Source organism: Rana temporaria, chromosome 1 (assembly GCF_905171775.1).
Source record: "Rana temporaria chromosome 1, aRanTem1.1, whole genome shotgun sequence".
Classification (NCBI taxonomy): domain Eukaryota; kingdom Metazoa; phylum Chordata; class Amphibia; order Anura; family Ranidae; genus Rana; species Rana temporaria.
The window spans coordinates 157885390-157902872 of record NC_053489.1 but is presented as its reverse complement, the minus strand read 5'-3'; the positions used below and the strand labels follow the sequence as shown (position 1 = coordinate 157902872).

The 17483-nt window shown below is 42.5% G+C and overlaps 1 protein-coding gene across 2 annotated transcripts in view; it reads right to left on the bottom strand.

Moving 5' to 3' along the window:
• CTXN3 (cortexin 3) overlaps window positions 1–17264 on the bottom strand; it is a 126030-nt gene extending 108766 nt beyond the window's left edge. For both annotated transcript variants that reach the window (XM_040344786.1, XM_040344790.1), the window contains exon 1: window positions 17105–17264. The gene's annotated coding sequence lies outside the window, so the exon portion shown is untranslated. The remainder of the gene's footprint in view (window positions 1–17104) is intronic.
• Between the last annotated feature and the right edge of the window lie 219 nt (window positions 17265–17483).

Below are 17483 nucleotides of genomic sequence, written 5' to 3'. Positions count from 1 at the left end.
TTCTTAGGTGAAAAATGTAAATCTTGGATGAAAGTCGTTTTATACTCGGGTAAAAGCATCAATAAATAGACCTCTTAGGGGGTTAGCTTTGGTGTTTACAATGGAACAAATTTTGCAATTTTAGGTAAAAGTCAAAATACACATTACTATTGGCTTTATAAAACTTGTATTTGTTAGAATCTGGCTCCAAAAGCTTTATTTAAGTGTAAGGATTTTTTCCACACCATTGTGGATACAAGTCTTGGTGCGATACATTGCCATTCATTAAAATGGCCATTTTAAGTGGTTCTGAAGGCAGAAGTTTTTTTTTTTTTTACTTTTAAAGCATTCTATGCATTAAGGGTAAAAAAAAAAACTTCTGGGTGCAGCTCTTACCTGAGCCCCATCTTGATCCAGCGATGTGCATGGGAGCAGCGGCTCTTCTGTGTCTCTTTTTCCTCATTGGCTCACACAGCATCTGGAGCCATTAGCTCCTGCTGCTGTCAGTCACAACCAGTTAGCCAAAGAGGAGAGGGAAGGGATGGGGCCGACCCAAGCTCTGTGTGTGAATGGACAATGTCCGTTCACAGGAGCGCAACTCAGGAGCATACCTGCTCGAGTGCCCCATAGCAAGATTTTTGGGTGCGCCAGCAGGGGACCCAAAAATAAGTTGATGTGGGCTGTTCTGTGTTCAACCATTTTTTTTTTTTTTTAAATTACAACCTTTGGAATCACTTGAAAACTGTGTAATATTTCTCATTAAATCATAAATGTAATAAGCATTCTTAAATATTATCTTGTCTGTAGTGTATTGAGTTAACCAGACAAAGTCCTATGGGCCAGATTCTCAAAAGGCTTACGGCGGCGCAAGGCCATTTGCGCCGTCGTAAGTCCTAATCTGGGCCGTCGTATCTATGCGACTGATTCTTAGAATCCGTTACGCATAGATATCCATTAGATCTGACAGGCGTAAGGCTCTTACGCTGTCAGATCTTAGATGCAATTTTTTTTCCCGCCACTAGGTGTCGCTGATGTCGTTTTCCCCGTCGTCTATGCAAATTAGCTATTTACGCGAGATTCCCGAACGTACGCGCGGTCGACGCAGTGAATTTACGACGTTTCCGTAGCATTTGCGACGTGTAAAGTTGCCCCTGCTATATGAGGGGCAACCAATGTTAAGTATGGCCGTCGTTCCCGCGTCGAAATTTAAAAATGTACGTCGTTTGCGTAAGTTGTCCGTGAATGGCGCTGGACGCCATTTGCGTTAACGTCGAAACCAATGACGTCCTTGCGACGTCATTTAGCGCTATGCACGTCGGGAAATTTTAGGGATGGCGCATGCGCAGTACGATCGGCACGGGAATGCGCCTAATTTAAATGATCCACGCCCCCTACCTTGATCATTTGAATTAGGCGGGCTTGCGCCAGAGGATTTACGCTACGCCGCCGCAACTTTGAATGAATCAAGCACTTGCCCGTAAAACTTGCTGCCTCGTAGCGTAAACGAGATACGTTACGCCCGCATAGTTTTACGCCAGGATACGAGAATCTGGCCCTATGTCTGCAAGTTGGCCTTTCCAATAATATCTGCATTTGGATTCACAAGTATGTGCGAACAGTTTTAAGCCCACCTTGAAGTTGACTTTCAACAGATCATTTAGAAGTGTGTGTGCAGCTGAAATTAACACCCTACAGGCCAGCAGAAATGAGCTTGGGTTTGGGCTGAACTCAAGATCATCTGTACAGGTCAGGCACAACTAACCTGTGAAAAACAATTATCGGTAAATATTAACATATTTTGTGGTTGCACCTATTAACATAAAAGTACTAACCATCAACTCATGAATGGTGACTCTGCTCAACCAATGTCCTCAATGTGCTCTATTCTTCTTACAGTGTCTTTTAAATATTTAGGTATGCATGTTACTCCACAGCCCACAGCCATCCTACCATACCCCCCCTCCCCCGCTTGTCCACTTTAGGGATAACGTAAATATAGGGAGAAAACATAGGATACTGCTAGTAGGTAAAATTAATGTCATAAAAATTATTGTTACTATGCCACAACTCTTACAGCGCCTTGAAACAGTATTCATACCCCTTGAAATTTTCCACATTTTGTCATGTTACAACCAAAAACGTATTTTATTGCGATTTTATGTGATAGACCAACACAAAGTGTCACATAATTGTGAAGTGGAGGGAAAATGATAAATGGCGTTCAATTTTTTTTACAAATAAATATCTGAAAAGTATGGCGTGTATTTGTATTCCTTTACTCTGATACCTTAACTAAAATCTAGTGGAATCTATTGCCTTAATAAGTCACCTAATTAGTAAATAGAGTCCACCTGTGTGTAATTTAATCTCAGTATAGATACATCTGTTCTGTGAAGCCCTCAGAGGTTTGTTAGAGAACCTTAGTGAACAAATAGCATCATGAAGGCCAAGGAACACGCCAGACAGGTCAGGGATAAAGTTGTGGAGAAGTTTAAAGCAGGGTTAGGTTATAATAAAATATCCCAAGCTTTGAACATCTCACAGAGCACTGTTCAATTCATCATCCGAAAATGGAAAGAGTATGGCACAACTGCAAACCTACCAAAACATGGCCGTCCACCTAACCTGACAGGCCGGGCAGGGAGAGCATTAATCAGAGAAATCATTCATAAACTCTCGTCGCCACTCTAGTCAGAGTGGGTAGTGTGCCCCTGGATAGGCCTCTCTCACTAGTCCTAGCAGCCAGGGCATCACACGGAACCTTGGTACAGTCTCTGTCACTGACCTTCCCAAAGGTGGAGATACGATCGGTCCAGAATCCTTTCAGTTTAGGATTAAGCACCCAGATCTCTTCTCAAAGTAATAACTTGTAGAATCAGGAAACTGACGGGCGATCACTGCTCAGCCTTTCAGTAGTGATAGGTCCTCCAATGAAGTTCAGGCCTCCCCTGAGTGTACCAGCCTCGTGCTGGGTGCTCTCCAGACAGGTACTTCATTCGACGGCTTCCTTCTTCTAGGACGGACAGCGTAGGACCTCTTTAGCAATGCAGACCCAGTCTGACTACTGGGCCTTCTCAGCAGGGTACGACTCCAGACCAACGTGGTCCCGGAGCCAGGAAACTCTGAACACGCACCCCCGGCCAGGAGGGCCATACACAGGATTGGTGGGATGACTGCCCAGGGCGGACGACGATGACCCAGCCCAACACACCTGGATCCGACTGCTGCCACCCCTGACCTGGGGTGGAACTGACACCCCAGACAACAATAGTGGTCATCTGCAATACAGCCATGGCTGGAACAGAGGTCTAAATTTGAAAACAAAATAGGTCAGAGGTTACTAATCCTCTGACTAACCCCTAAATTTAAAGCAGGGCCAGCAAAGAAAATAGCTGCCCGCTACATTTATAGATGATATAACTTTGCAAACCAATAAATATACTTATTTTTATTTTTTTATATACCAAAGACATGTAGCAGAATACATTTTGGGCAAAATTCATTAGATTTGATTATTTATTTTTTTATTGAATATGTTTATAGCAGATAATAAAAAAAAAAAAAAATTCAAAATTGGTCTGCTTTTGTTTATAGCGCAAAAAATAAAAAACCCAGAGGTGATTAAATACCACCAAAAGAAATCTCTATTTGTGAGGGGGGGGAATAAACTTAATTTGTGTACAACGCTGCATGACCGTGCAACTAACAGTTAAAGTAACGCAGTGCCAAAAAGCAAAAAATGGCCTGGTCATGAAGGGGTGTAAATCGTAAATCTTCCAGAGGTTAAGTGATTAAAGACTTTGTTTGGGCCAAGTGCGTCCAAACATTCCAAACAAACTAGTTCCTTTACTAACGAACACGCCTACTGGGGGCATTGTATAAACTGTATGTAGCGTCAGCAGTGCTGTGTTTTGAGAGCGGGACAGAGACCTTCATCCAGGTACTGGAAGAAAATCGAGTCAGACTGAGAGCTGCTAAGCCATTCAGAGGAAGCCTTGTAAGCTATGAATAAATACAAAGCTTCCTGTGATTGGCTGATATGTCCACAGCGCCACAAAACCACTTCAATTGGATCATAGATGGCTGGGTCTTGTAGTCTCACCAAATGGAAGATCATAGGTGCATACATAAAACGCCCGGATTCAGAAAGGAGAAACAACGGCGTATCTCCGGATACGCCGTCGTATCTCTGAGTGCGGGCCGTCGTATCTATGCGACTGATTCAGAGAATCAGTTACGCATAGATTTCCCTAAGATCCGACCGGCGTAAGTGTCTTACACCGTCGTATCTTAGGCTGCATATTTACGCTGGCCGCTTGGTGGCGCTTCCGTATAGTTACGCGATGAATATGATAATTAGGTAGATATGCCGATTCAGAAACGTATGTCCGGCCGGCGCATTTTTTTACGTCATTTACGTTAGGCTTTTTTCGGCGTAAAGTTACCCCTGCTATATGAGGCGTAGCTAATGTTAAGTATGGACGTCGTTCCCGCGTTGAGTTTTGAAAATTTTACGTTGTTTGCGTAAGTCGTTCGCGAATAGGGCTGTACGTAAGTTATGTTCACGTCTAAAGCAATGATGACTTGCGGCGTAATTTCGAGCATGCGCACTGGGATTTTTTCACGAACGGCGCATGCGTCGTTCGTAAAAAAAGTCAAATACGCAGGGTCACAGTTAACCACTTAAGCTCCGGACCAATACGCTGTCTAAAGACCAGAGGTGTTTTTACAATTTGGCAATGCGCTGCTTTAACTTGTAATTGCGCGGTCATGCAATGTTGTACCGAAACGAAACTTGCGTCCTTTTCTTCCCACAAATAGAGCTTTATTTTGATGGTATTTGATCGCCTCTGCGATTTTTATTTTTTGCGATATGAACGCAAAAAGACCGTAAATTTTGAAAAAAAATGATTTTTCTTATAACAAAAAGTAAAAAAAATCGAATAAACTAAATTTTAGTCAAACATTTAGGCCAAAATGTATTCAGCCACATGTCTTTAGTAAAAAAAATCGCAATAAGCGTATATTTATTGGTTTTCGCAAAAGTTATAGCGTCTACAAACTAGGGTACATTTTCTGGAATTTACACAGCTTTTATTTTATGACTGCCTATCTCATTTCTTGAGGTGCTAAAATGGCAGGGCAGTACAAAACCCCCCCAAATGACCCCATTTTGGAAAGTAGACACCCCAAGGAAACTGCTGAGAGGCATGTTGAGTCCATTGAATATTTAATTTTTTTGTCCCAAGTGATTGAATAATGACGAAAAAAAAAAAAAAAAAAATGTTTACAAAAAGTTGTCACTAAATGATATATTTCTCACACATGCCATGGTTATATGTGGAATTGCACCCCAAAATACATTCTGCTGCTTCTCCTGAGTACGGGGATACCACATGTGTGGGACTTTTTGGGAGCCTAGCCGCATACGGGGCCCCAAAACCCAAGCACCGCCTTCAGCATTTCTAAGGGCACAAATTTTTGATTTCACTCCTCACTACCTATCAAGGTTTCGAAGGCCATAAAATGCCAAAATAGCAAAAAAAAAAACCAAATGACCCCATTTTGGAAAGTAGACACCCTAAGCTATTTGCTGAGAGGCATGTCGAGTCCATGGAATATTTTATATTTTGACACAAGTTGCGGGAATATGACAAACTGATTTTTTTTTGCACAAAGTTGTCACTAAATGATATATTGCTCACACATGCCATAGTTATATGTGGAATTGCACCCCAAAATACATTCTGCTGCTTTTCCCGAGTACGGGGATACCACATATGTGGGACTTTTTGTGAGCCTAGCCGCATACGGGGCCCCGAAAACAAAGCACCGCCTTCAAGATTTCTAAGGGCATACATTTTTGATTTCACTCCTCACTACCTATCACTACCTATCACAGTTTTGAAGGCCATAAAATGCCAAGATGTCACACAACCCCCCCAAATGACCCCATTTTGGAAAGAAGACACCCCAAGCTATTTGCTGAGAGGCATGTTGAGTCCATGGAATATTTAATTTTATGGCCCCAAGTGATTGAATAATGACCAAAAAAAAATAAAAAATTTTTTTTACAAAACGTTGTCACTAAATGATATATTTCTCACATATGCCATGGGCATATGTGGAATTGCACCCCAAAATACATTCTGCTGCTTCTCCTGAGTACGGGGATACCACATGTGTGGGACTTTTTGGGAGCCTAGCCGCGTACGGGACCCCGAAAACCAATCACCGCCTTCAGGATTTCTAAGGGCATAAATTTTTGATTTCACTCCTCACTACCTATCACAGTTTCGAAGGCAATAAAATGCCAAAACAGCACAAAACCCCCCCAAATGACCCCATTTTGGAAAGTAGACACCCCAAGCTATTTGCTGAGAGGCATGTTGAGTCCATGGAATATTTAATTTTTTTGCCCCAAGTCACTGAATAATGACCAAAAAAAAAAAAATACAAAACGTTGTCACTAAATGATATATTTCTCACACATGCCACGGTTATATGTGGAATTGCACCCCAAAATACATTCTGCTGCTTCTCCTGAGTACGGGGATACCACATGTGTGGGACTTTTTGGGAGCCTAGCCGCGTACGGGACCCCGAAAACCAATCACCGCCTTCAGGATTTCTAAGGGCATAAATTTTTGATTTCACTCCTCACTACCTATCACAGTTTCGAAGGCAATAAAATGCCAAAACAGCACAAAACCCCCCCAAATGACCCCATTTTGGAAAGTAGACACCCCAAGCTATTTGCTGAGAGGCATGTTGAGTCCATGGAATATTTAATTTTTTTGCCCCAAGTCACTGAATAATGACCAAAAAAAAAAAAATACAAAACGTTGTCACTAAATGATATATTTCTCACACATGCCACGGTTATATGTGGAATTGCACCCCAAAATACATTCTGCTGCTTCTCCTGAGTACGGGGATACCACATGTGTGGGACTTTTTGGGAGCCTAGCCGCGTACGGGACCCCGAAAACCAATCACCGCCTTCAGGATTTCTAAGGGCATAAATTTTTGATTTCACTCCTCACTACCTATCACAGTTTCGAAGGCAATAAAATGCCAAAACAGCACAAAACCCCCCCAAATGACCCCATTTTGGAAAGTAGACACCCCAAGCTATTTGCTGAGAGGCATGTTGAGTCCATGGAATATTTAATTTTTTTGCCCCAAGTCACTGAATAATGACCAAAAAAAAAAAATACAAAACGTTGTCACTAAATGATATATTTCTCACACATGCCACGGTTATATGTGGAATTGCACCCCAAAATACATTCTGCTGCTTCTCCTGAGTACGGGGATACCACATGTGTGGGACTTTTTGGGAGCCTAGCCGCGTACGGGGCCCCGAAAACCAAGCACTGCCTTCAAGATTTGTGTGAGTGAAATCAAAAATTTATGTCCTTAGAAATCTTGAAGGCGGTGCTTGGTTTTCGGGGTCTCATACGCGGCTAGGCTCCCAAAAAGTCCCACACATGTGGTATCCCCGTACTCAGGAGAAGTAGCAGAATGTATTTTGGGGTGCAATTCCACATATAACCATGGCATGTGTGAGAAATATATCATTTAGTGACAATGTTTTGTACATTTTTTTATTTTAATTTTTTTTGGTCATGATTCAATCACTTGGGGCAAAAAAATTAAATATTCCATGGACTCAACATGCCTCTCAGCAAATAGCTTGGGGTGTCTACTTTCCAAAATGGGGTCATTTGGGGGTTTTTTGTGCTATTTTGGCATTTTATGGCCTTCGAAACTGTGATAGGTAGTGAGGAGTGAAATCAAAAATTTGCGCCCTTAGAAATGCTGAAGGCGGTGCTTGGTTTTCGGGGTCCCGTACGCGGCTAGGCTCCCAAAAAGTCCCAAACATGTGGTATCCCCGTACTCAGGAGAAGCAGCAGAATGTATTTTAGGGTGCAACTCCACATATAACCATGGCATGTGTGAGCAATATATCATTTAGTGACACATTTTTCTTTTTTTTTTTCTCATTATTCAATCACTTTGGACAAAAAAAAAAAAATCAATGGACTCAACATGCCTCTCAGCAGTTTCCTTGGGGTGTCTTCTTTCCAAAATGGGGTCATTTGGGTTTTTTTTGTGCTATTTTGGCATTTTATGGCCTTCGAAACTGTGATAGGTAGTGAGGAGTGAAATCAAAAATTTACACCCTTAGAAAGCCTGAAGGCGGTGATTGGTTTTTGGGGTCCCGTACGCGGCTAGGCTCCCAAAAAGTCTCACACATGTGGTATCCCCGTACTCAGGAGAAGCAGCAGAATGCATTTTGGGGTGTAATTCCACATATGCCCATGGCATGTTTGAGCAATATATCATTTAGTGACAACTTTGCGCAAAAAAATATATATATATATATATATATATTTATATTTCCCGCAACTTGGGTCAAAATCTAAAATATTCCATGGACTTAAGATGCCTCTCAGCAAATAGCTTGGGGTGTCTACTTTCCAAAATGGGGTCATTTGGGGGGGTTTTCAATTGTCCTGGCATTTTATGCACAACAATTAGAAGCTTATGTCACACATCACCCACTCTTCTAACCACTTGAAGAAAAAGCCCTTTCTGACACTGTTTGTTTACATAAAAACATATTATTTTTTTGCAAGAAAGTAAAGTTGAACCCCCAAACATTATATATTTTTTTAAAGCAAAGGCCCTACAGATTAAAATGGTAGGTGTTGCAAAAAAAATTTCCACACAGTATTTGCGCAGCGTTTTTTCAAACGCATTTTTTGGGGAAAAAATACACTTTTTTTTATTTTAAAGCACTAAAACACACTATATTGCCCAAATTATTGATGAAATAAAAATTATGATCTTAGGCCAAGTACATGGATACCAAACACGACATACTTTAAAATTGCGCACAAACGCGCAGTGGCGACAAACTACATACATTTTTAAAAGCCTTTAAAAGCCTTTACAGGTTACCACATTAGATTTACAGAGTAGGTCTACTGCTAAAATGACTGCCCTCGATCTGCCCTTCGCGGTGATACCTCACATGCATGGTGCAATTGCTGTTTACATATGACTCCAGACCGACGCTTGCGTTCGTCTTTGCGCAAGAGCAGGGGGGGACAGGGATGCTTTTTTTTATTTTTTTATTTTTTTATATATTTATTTCGCTTTTTTTATTTTATTTGTCAACTGTTCCTTCCATTTATTTATTTTTTTACCATTTTTATTGTTATCTCAGGGAATGTAAATATCCCTTATGATAGCAATAGTTAGTGACAGGTACTCTTTTTTTTTTTTAAATGGGGTCTATTAGACCCTAGATCTTTCCTCTGCCCTCAAAGCATCTGACCACACCAAGATCGGTGTGATAAAATGCTTTCCCATATTCTCAATGGCGCCGTTTATATCTGGGGGGGGGGGACATTCCCTCCCACTGAATGTAAAAGCAGTCTAGAGGCTAATTAGCCGCTAGGACTGCTTTTACATGAAAGCCGACCGCTGGCTGAAAAGAATGATACCAAGATGATGCCTAAACCCGCAGGCATCATTCTGGTATAACCATTCAAAGTCCTGCAACATACCAGTACGTTGATGGTTCTTGTTGGACATGTATTGTAATCTTTTTTTTTTTCATGCAGTCTGTTGGCTGAACAAAAAAAAGATTGATCGGTGGGTATGCCCACCATTAGAATACCTCCCTTCATCCACCCACTTCTAATGATGGGCATACATGCACCATTTATATATGCCGAAGCATGGGGGCATCCTCCCGCAAAAAAGTTATGCCGCGTACGGTCGGACTTTTCTATGCCGCGTACACACGGTCGGACTTTTCTATGCCGTGTACACATGGTCAGACTTTTCCACAGGAAAGCCTCCGTAGGAATGTCAACCGTATGTACGCGGCATTAGGAGCAAAATCGCTCCTCCACCCCTAATGCCCCCATGCTCCGGCATATATGCTCTTTTTTGAACTGTAGTGGTGAAATCACCTCCTACAGCATTGGAGTCGCGGCTTTATATATCGTGGGAGCAAACGCTGTTGCTGTCACGCTAAATAAATCCGCACTGCAACTGAATGGCGTACCTGCTAAGCAAATGATGGTTAACATTAAAACAAAGTAACATTCCAGTATAACAGTAAGATCATACCATACCTGCAAAGCAAATACCTATAAAAAAACATAGTAAAAAATAAAACATTTTTTAACGCAACCTGTGCCTAAAATATATATATATGCCAAAGCATGGGGGCATCCTCCCGCAAAAAAGTTATGCCGCGTACGGTCGGACTTTTCTATGCCGCGTACACACGGTCGGACTTTTCTATGCCGTGTACACATGGTCAGACTTTTCCACGGGAAAGCCTCCGTAGGAATGTCAACCGTATGTACGCGGCATTAGGAGCAAAATCGCTCCTCCGCCCCTGCTGCCCGCATGCTTCGGCATATATGCTCTTTTTTTTAACTGTGGTGGTGAAATCACCTCCTACAGCACTGGAGTCGCGGCTTTATATATCGTGGGAGCAAACGCTGTTGCTGTCAAGATAAATAAGTCCGCGCAACAGCTGAATGGCGTACCTGAAAACAGTAAAATAAATTACATACCTGAAAAGCAAGCATGAAAAAACATAACAACAATAAAACTTTGCAGAATAGAATACAGTAAAAAAGAGCAGAACAATAGAGAGAGAATAGAGAGGGAGAGAACAATAAAACGACAACTATTTTTGGTTTTTTTATTTTATATTTTTTTGTGTGTTTTTATTTTTTACTTTTTTTTTTTTTTTTTAACACTTTTTTTTGTAACTGTGAACTGTAACTTCAACTTTTCGGTTCCAGGTTTGGGTCTCTCAAAATGCGATGGCATCTTGGGAGACCCTGTGTGAGTGTGCCTAGCCTGTGAAATGTTTCACCCTACACTAATAATTAACGTGTGTGTGGAAGCGTTCAAAACATTCACCAATACAAAGACCAGGATTGCCAGGACATTTGGGACAAAAATAACGGGTGTCACGCCTAAATCCGCGCTTGGTACAGACACAACATTTTCTTTGGGGGGCTCGTTGGGTAGGGGTACTCGGGAGGACATAAGAAAAATGCCTCTCATGCAGTCGGCTTACTGCATTTGGTAGGAGATGGTGAGGTACAATACCGCCTGGATACAGGAGTTCTGTGATGATATCCCTCTGGAATTGAAGGAAGGATTCATTCCGTCCTGAAGCTCTGTATACGACATGAGCATTCAGTAGAGCCAATTGAAATAAATGTAGAGACACTTTTTTGTACCAGCGTCTCGTCTTACGGGCAATATGATACGGCGCCATCAACTGGTCGTTGAGGTCCACCCCTCCCATATTAAGGTTATATTCGTGGACACAGAGGGGTTTCTCCACAACACCAGTCGCCGTACGAATTTGGACTGTCGTGTCTGCGTGAAGGGTGGTAAGAACGAAAACATTCCTATTGTCCCGCCACTTCACAGCGAGCAAATTTTTACATCTGCAGCAGGCTCTCGCCCCCGGCCTAACACGGGCATCTACAAGCCGCTGGGGGAAGCCCCGGCGATTAGGTCGCACGGTGCCACATGCTCCAATCTGTTGATCAAATAAGTGGCTAAAAAGTGGCACGCTGCTGTAAAAATTGTCCACATACAAATGGTACCCCTTTCCGAATAAGGGTGACACCAAGTCCCAAACAATCTTGCCAGCGCTCCCCATGTAATCTGGGCATCCTTCCGGCTCTACCTGACTATCTTTTCCCTCGTAAACCCTAAAGCTCCATGTGTAGCCTGTGGCCCTGTCACAGAGCTTATAGAGCTTGACCCCGTATCTGGCACGCTTGCTGGGAAGGAACTGTTTGAAAGACAAGCGGCCAGCAAATTTAATCAGGGACTCATCAACGCATACAACCTGCTGGGGATTAAACAAGGCTGCAAAACGTTCGTTGAAATGGTTTACGAGGGGCCGAATTTTGTAGAGCCGGTCAAATTCAGGGTCTCCACGTGGACGACAAAGTGCATTGTCACTGAAATGCAGGAACCGCAGGATCGCCTCGTATCGTCTCCTGGCCATGTGAGCAGAGAAAATGTACATATGGTCAATGGGATGTGTGGACCAATACATCCGCAATGACGGAAATTTGTGTATGCCCATGTTGAGGGTAAGGCCCAGAAAGGTCTTAAATTCGGAAACCTCGAGAGGTTTCCATTCTTTGGCAAGGCGAGACTGGGGGTTAGCGGCGATGTAAGTACCAGCATATAAATTAGTCTGGTCCACAATAGATCTATAGAGATCTTCCGTGAAATACAGCGAATAAAAATCAAGTGACATAAAGTTCGCTGTATCCACCTGAATACCGGGTTGGCCAGTGAATGGGGGAAGTACAGGTGCTGTAGAAGTGGTGGGGACCCAATCAGGATAGGCAAATTCTACAGGAAGGGCACTATGGGCACGACGGGCCTGTCTCTGTCTTTTTCTTGGTGGCAGCGGGACACTACTTGTGCTTGCCACATCGCCAGCTTCAACTGCACTTATGGGACTCGCCACGTCACCAAGTGTTACTGCAGTGCTGGATAAACGACCAGGGTGTACTAGGCCGCTGGTGCTTGCCAATTCACCAGAAGGAATAGCGGCGCTAGTACTGGATCTCTGCTCCATACGAGGGTCCTGCGGTTCTTGCTGCTCAACAACATCAGAATGGGATCGGGTACGCCTGGCCTTAGCAGGGACCTCAACTTCGTCGTGCGAGCTATCTGACATGGAGCCGCTGTCGTAAATGGGTTCATATTCTGAGCCAGAATCTGTCAGATGCGTGACCTCCTCCTCTTCACTATCTGACATGCACATGAACTCCAAGGCCTGCTTATCATTGTACCTTCGGTTTGCCATTTTGGACTCTAAATTTAGTGGTACAATGGTAAGGATTCACAGGTAAAAAAAGCACCTGACTATAGAAAAGCAAATGTAGAAAACGCTTCAAAAAAAACTGTAAGCGATCGCAGGGATCAGGCCTGTCTCTGCGAACGCTGCAGTTATGTGTCTTGTGTTTTGTAAGTGACAGTGATCGATCGATACTGCACTTGGGTGGGTTGGGCTGGGCAGAGGGGGAAAACGCAGGTGCTAGCGGGTATCTGGGCTGATTCCGCTAACAATGCGTTTTTGGGTACCCTAAACTGCTGGGTACGCTAGTATAGATCTGATCAGATCAGGTATCGATCCGTTCAGATCCTATACCACTAAGGGGGGTGTATGCTTAGCGAGTGGGTGTAAGCGGTACTGGCTCTAACCTAACGCTGCCTGGGGTGACGCAGACCCTGACTGGCGCTAAAATTAAATTTATATCACCCGCCGGGTGATCAGGGGGTTAAACCTATTGGGTTATATACGGCGGGTGCTCTGATGCTATAAACAGCAAACTAACCAACCAGCGTCAACCGTAACACTTATACGGTGATCACTGGTGAAAGGGTTAACTAGGGGGCAATCAGGGGGTTAAAACCTTTATTCGGTAATATATGGGGGTACCTAACGCTTTCTAAAAACCTGGTGGCGAACCTAAAATAACTAAATAACTAACTGGCTAACCACGTCACCAGTGACACTTATACAGTGATCAGTGGTGAAAGGGTTAACTCTAGGGGCAATCAGGGGTTAAAACCTTTATTTATGGGGGTACCTAACGCTATATAAACCTGGCGGCGAACCTCAAAAAAAACTAACTGCCTAGCGGCAACAGTGACACTAATACAGCGATCAGAAACCGATCGCTTAGTGACACTGGCAATAGGGGTGAAAGGGTTAACTCTAGGGGCAATCAGGGGTTAAAACCTTTATTTATGGGGGTACCTAACGCTATATAAACCTGGCGGCGAACCTCAAAAAAAACTAACTGCCTAGCGGCAACAGTGACACTAATACAGCGATCAGAAACCGATCGCTTAGTGACACTGGCAATAGGGGTGAAAGGGTTAACTTTAGGGGCAATCAGGGGTTAAACCTTTATTGGGGGGGGGTAGGGGGCTACCCTGGACCTAAAGGGGCCTAAACCTAACTGCCCTGACACTTTTTTCTGTCACACTGACACTAAAAGCAGTGATCAGAAAATAAATGATCACTGCAATCAGTGACACTGTGACAGGGGGTGATCTGGGGGTGCTGGGGGGGTGATCGGGGGGGGTTATGTGCCTATGTGTGCTGTGTCAGTGTGCTGTTGGTGCAACTCACAGTACTGACGTCTTCTCTCCTCTGGAATCAGACGAAAAGACCGCCAGAGGGGAGAAAACGTCACTTCCTCCCTGCCTGTGTTTACAGTTACACAGGCAGGGAGGGCTCTGCTGCAATCTCATTCGCCGAGGGAGATCGAGAGGGGACGGCTGGAAACCAATAGCCGCCCCCTCCTCCCGGACCTCCCGTACACCGTTCCCGGCCGTCGCATGTACCGGAGGGGGTCCCGATCGGACCCCCGAACCGAGGTAAGGCGGGGACGTACCTATACGCCCATGTGCCTGTACGTGCCATATTGTGGACGTATATGTACATGCGGTGGTCGGGAACTGGTTAATATACATAAAACACGCCCACATCATCCCCATTTAAATTAGGCGAGCTTACGCCGGACCAAATACATTACGCCGCCGTAACTAAGGGCGCAAGTTGTTTCTGCATACGGAACTTGCGCCCTAAGTTACGGTGGCGTACCGATACGTTACACCCGCCCATAGATAGACCATTCTATCTGAATCCGGGCCAAGAAAGATAACTCCTCATGGTGTAGTATTAAAACCAGGCAAAATGTATTTCTAAAAAACAGCCAGGGTGCTCACATTTTGTCAGATAAAAACAGGCATATAAAAGGCTACAGTCTTTCATGAATAGCATTTGTTTCCAACCACAAAGATGGCCGCAGTCGACACGTGACAGTGTCGTGATGTTAGAGCTCCACCCAAAATCTTTGTGGTTGGAAACAAATGCTATTCATGACAGACTACAGCCTTTGATATGCCTGTTTTTATCTATATAAACACTATGGACTCTTACCTTAAATTTTATGCTACTAGCGCTGCATGCACCCATTTTTTACGCTTTTTTATTGTCGCCATACAATTTATGCCAGCTGCTTCTGTAATACTAGCGCAGTGATTAATCTTGAATTAAATGTCCAAATTACCCTTTACAAGCTCTACCAACAGCTGGCAGATTATGTCAGCGCACTCTTGGCTCACCTTGGCAGTGCACACAGTGATGGTCGCCATACCATACACAGCCCCTTTCACTGGGAAAAAGAAAAGAAATGCTCATGCATAATTGATTACTGCTTTTTCCATTGGCAACACCTTAAAGGTGACAGATGTTCACTTGTGCTTTAGGAACAATGGAGACATTAGAATAATAGAAGTTGAAATCAAACTTTTAAGAAGAGCATTAATCAATTAAAATGTTAGAATTAAATTGAGTGAATATGGACACACTTAATTTATTATTATTTGAATGAGACTTGCTTTTCCAGTTCTCACTACTCCATTCTGTTTTCTCTATAAAACTTATTTTGCATTTACCTTTACCTTTTGCATTTATTTATGAATATATTGTATATGCCCATTATTGTGTGGGGGGCCTTCTCACCCTGCAGAGCTTTCACACTGGAACGATGTGCTGGCAGGACAGTAAAAAAAGTTCTGCTAGCCGCATCTTTGAGGCGCTGTAGGAGCGGTGATCACACCGCTCCTAAAGCGCCCCTGCCAATTGAAATCAATGGGCAGCGCCGCCAAAGCGCCTCAGTAGAGGCTCTTTGCGGGCACTTTTAACCCTTTATTTGTCTGCTAGCGGGGGTAAAAAGTGCCCCGCTACCGCCCGAAAAGCGCTGCAGAAATGATGGTAAAGAACCGCTAAAAATAGCGGCGTTTTTACGCTGACGGTGCAACGCCTCAGTGTGAAAATAGCCTTAGAGATGAGCAATAACACTGTGGGCAAAAAAAAACATATCACCCCCCCATTGCTAAAATTAACAATTGTCAATTAATCATGATCCAATTTAATTATAAAAAAATTACAATCAGAAGAGTGATCAGGCGCCAACTCACTAACTATAATCACTCGATATGTTTGGACCATATACTCAGAATCAAAATTAAACCAATTGACCTGTGCTGATCCTATGGGAAACTTTATTAACTACTTACCCTCCAGAAGGTTTTACCCCCTTCATGACCAAATAATTTTTCGCTATTCAGCACTGTGCTACTTTAATTGACAATTGCTGTTATGAAACTTTGTACGCAAATGAAATTTATATAATTTTTTCACACAAATACAGCTTTCTTTGGTGGTACTTGATCGCCACGGATTTTTTTTTCTTTTATTTTTCTTTTTTTTATAATATAAATAAAATAAAAAAAAGAAAATTTTGAAAAATAAATGTTTTTCACTTTATGCTATAAATCATCCATCTTTCAAATGTGTCTAGATTTGAAAACAATATAAAAAATTATATAATCCCCCCCTATTATTGATAAAAAGAACAATTGTTTAAATAACCAGATTGTTTGATGTGCCTTACATTTTCCAATCATGTCAATATATGTACTTTCCTACAATCACATCATCCACAATCATCCAGTGTTTTTGATAATGCTTAGATTCTATCACATCTTCCAATTCCAAGAATCGTTGGATCAGCTCATTACATTTATAGCCAATATGAGACTATATTGATGTCAGAGGGTCAGCCAGGCAACCGAAAAGATCAGAAATTACCCATATTTCCTTAATGACAGGTTTACTTTAAGAAAGGTAACAAAATACCATACACTGAAACTGAAAATAAGATAGCTGAAGATAAAAAATAATATGATGAAAATCTGAAATCTAAATGTAATATGACAGTGAGGCTGCAGCAACCTGACAACAAGGCGTAATGTAAATAAATATGACAGGAGGGCATTTTCGCTTGTCTTTTTAGGAATTTCTAGTAATCCATACTGGTATTTGATTGACACTTCTAAAATATGAACACTAAAAGCTGCAACACATAACTGTCCTTATCACTCAGATGTGACATTGATTCACTGTAACTCTGTTTATCAGCATTAGACATCCAGTTTAATAAATGGAAGAACACAGCCTTACCTTGCCCTGGATGAAACAGCTATCAGCCTTGTCTTCTTGTAAGGAGCTAGAAGTTCTCATTAAGTTAATCAACCTGCTTTGACAAGTCAGGCACGATGAAAGGAGCTGGGAGTGGTCTCAGCGTATGTTCCCTTCGTTGAGTTTTGGACCTCTCACATATTGAAGGCTTGTGCCAACTGGAGATACACATAGCATTTAACTCTTCAATGACCAGCAGCTTCCAATTCCTATTTCACTTCACTAATGATAAGTCATTGAAATTCTTCCCGATTTCTTTGATAACATCAATTTATTTTTTATTTTTTTCTAATAAATATGCTTGCGAGCATAACCTGTTCTGTGTACTGTACAGAAGCTGCTTAAAGTACCATAATAGGTT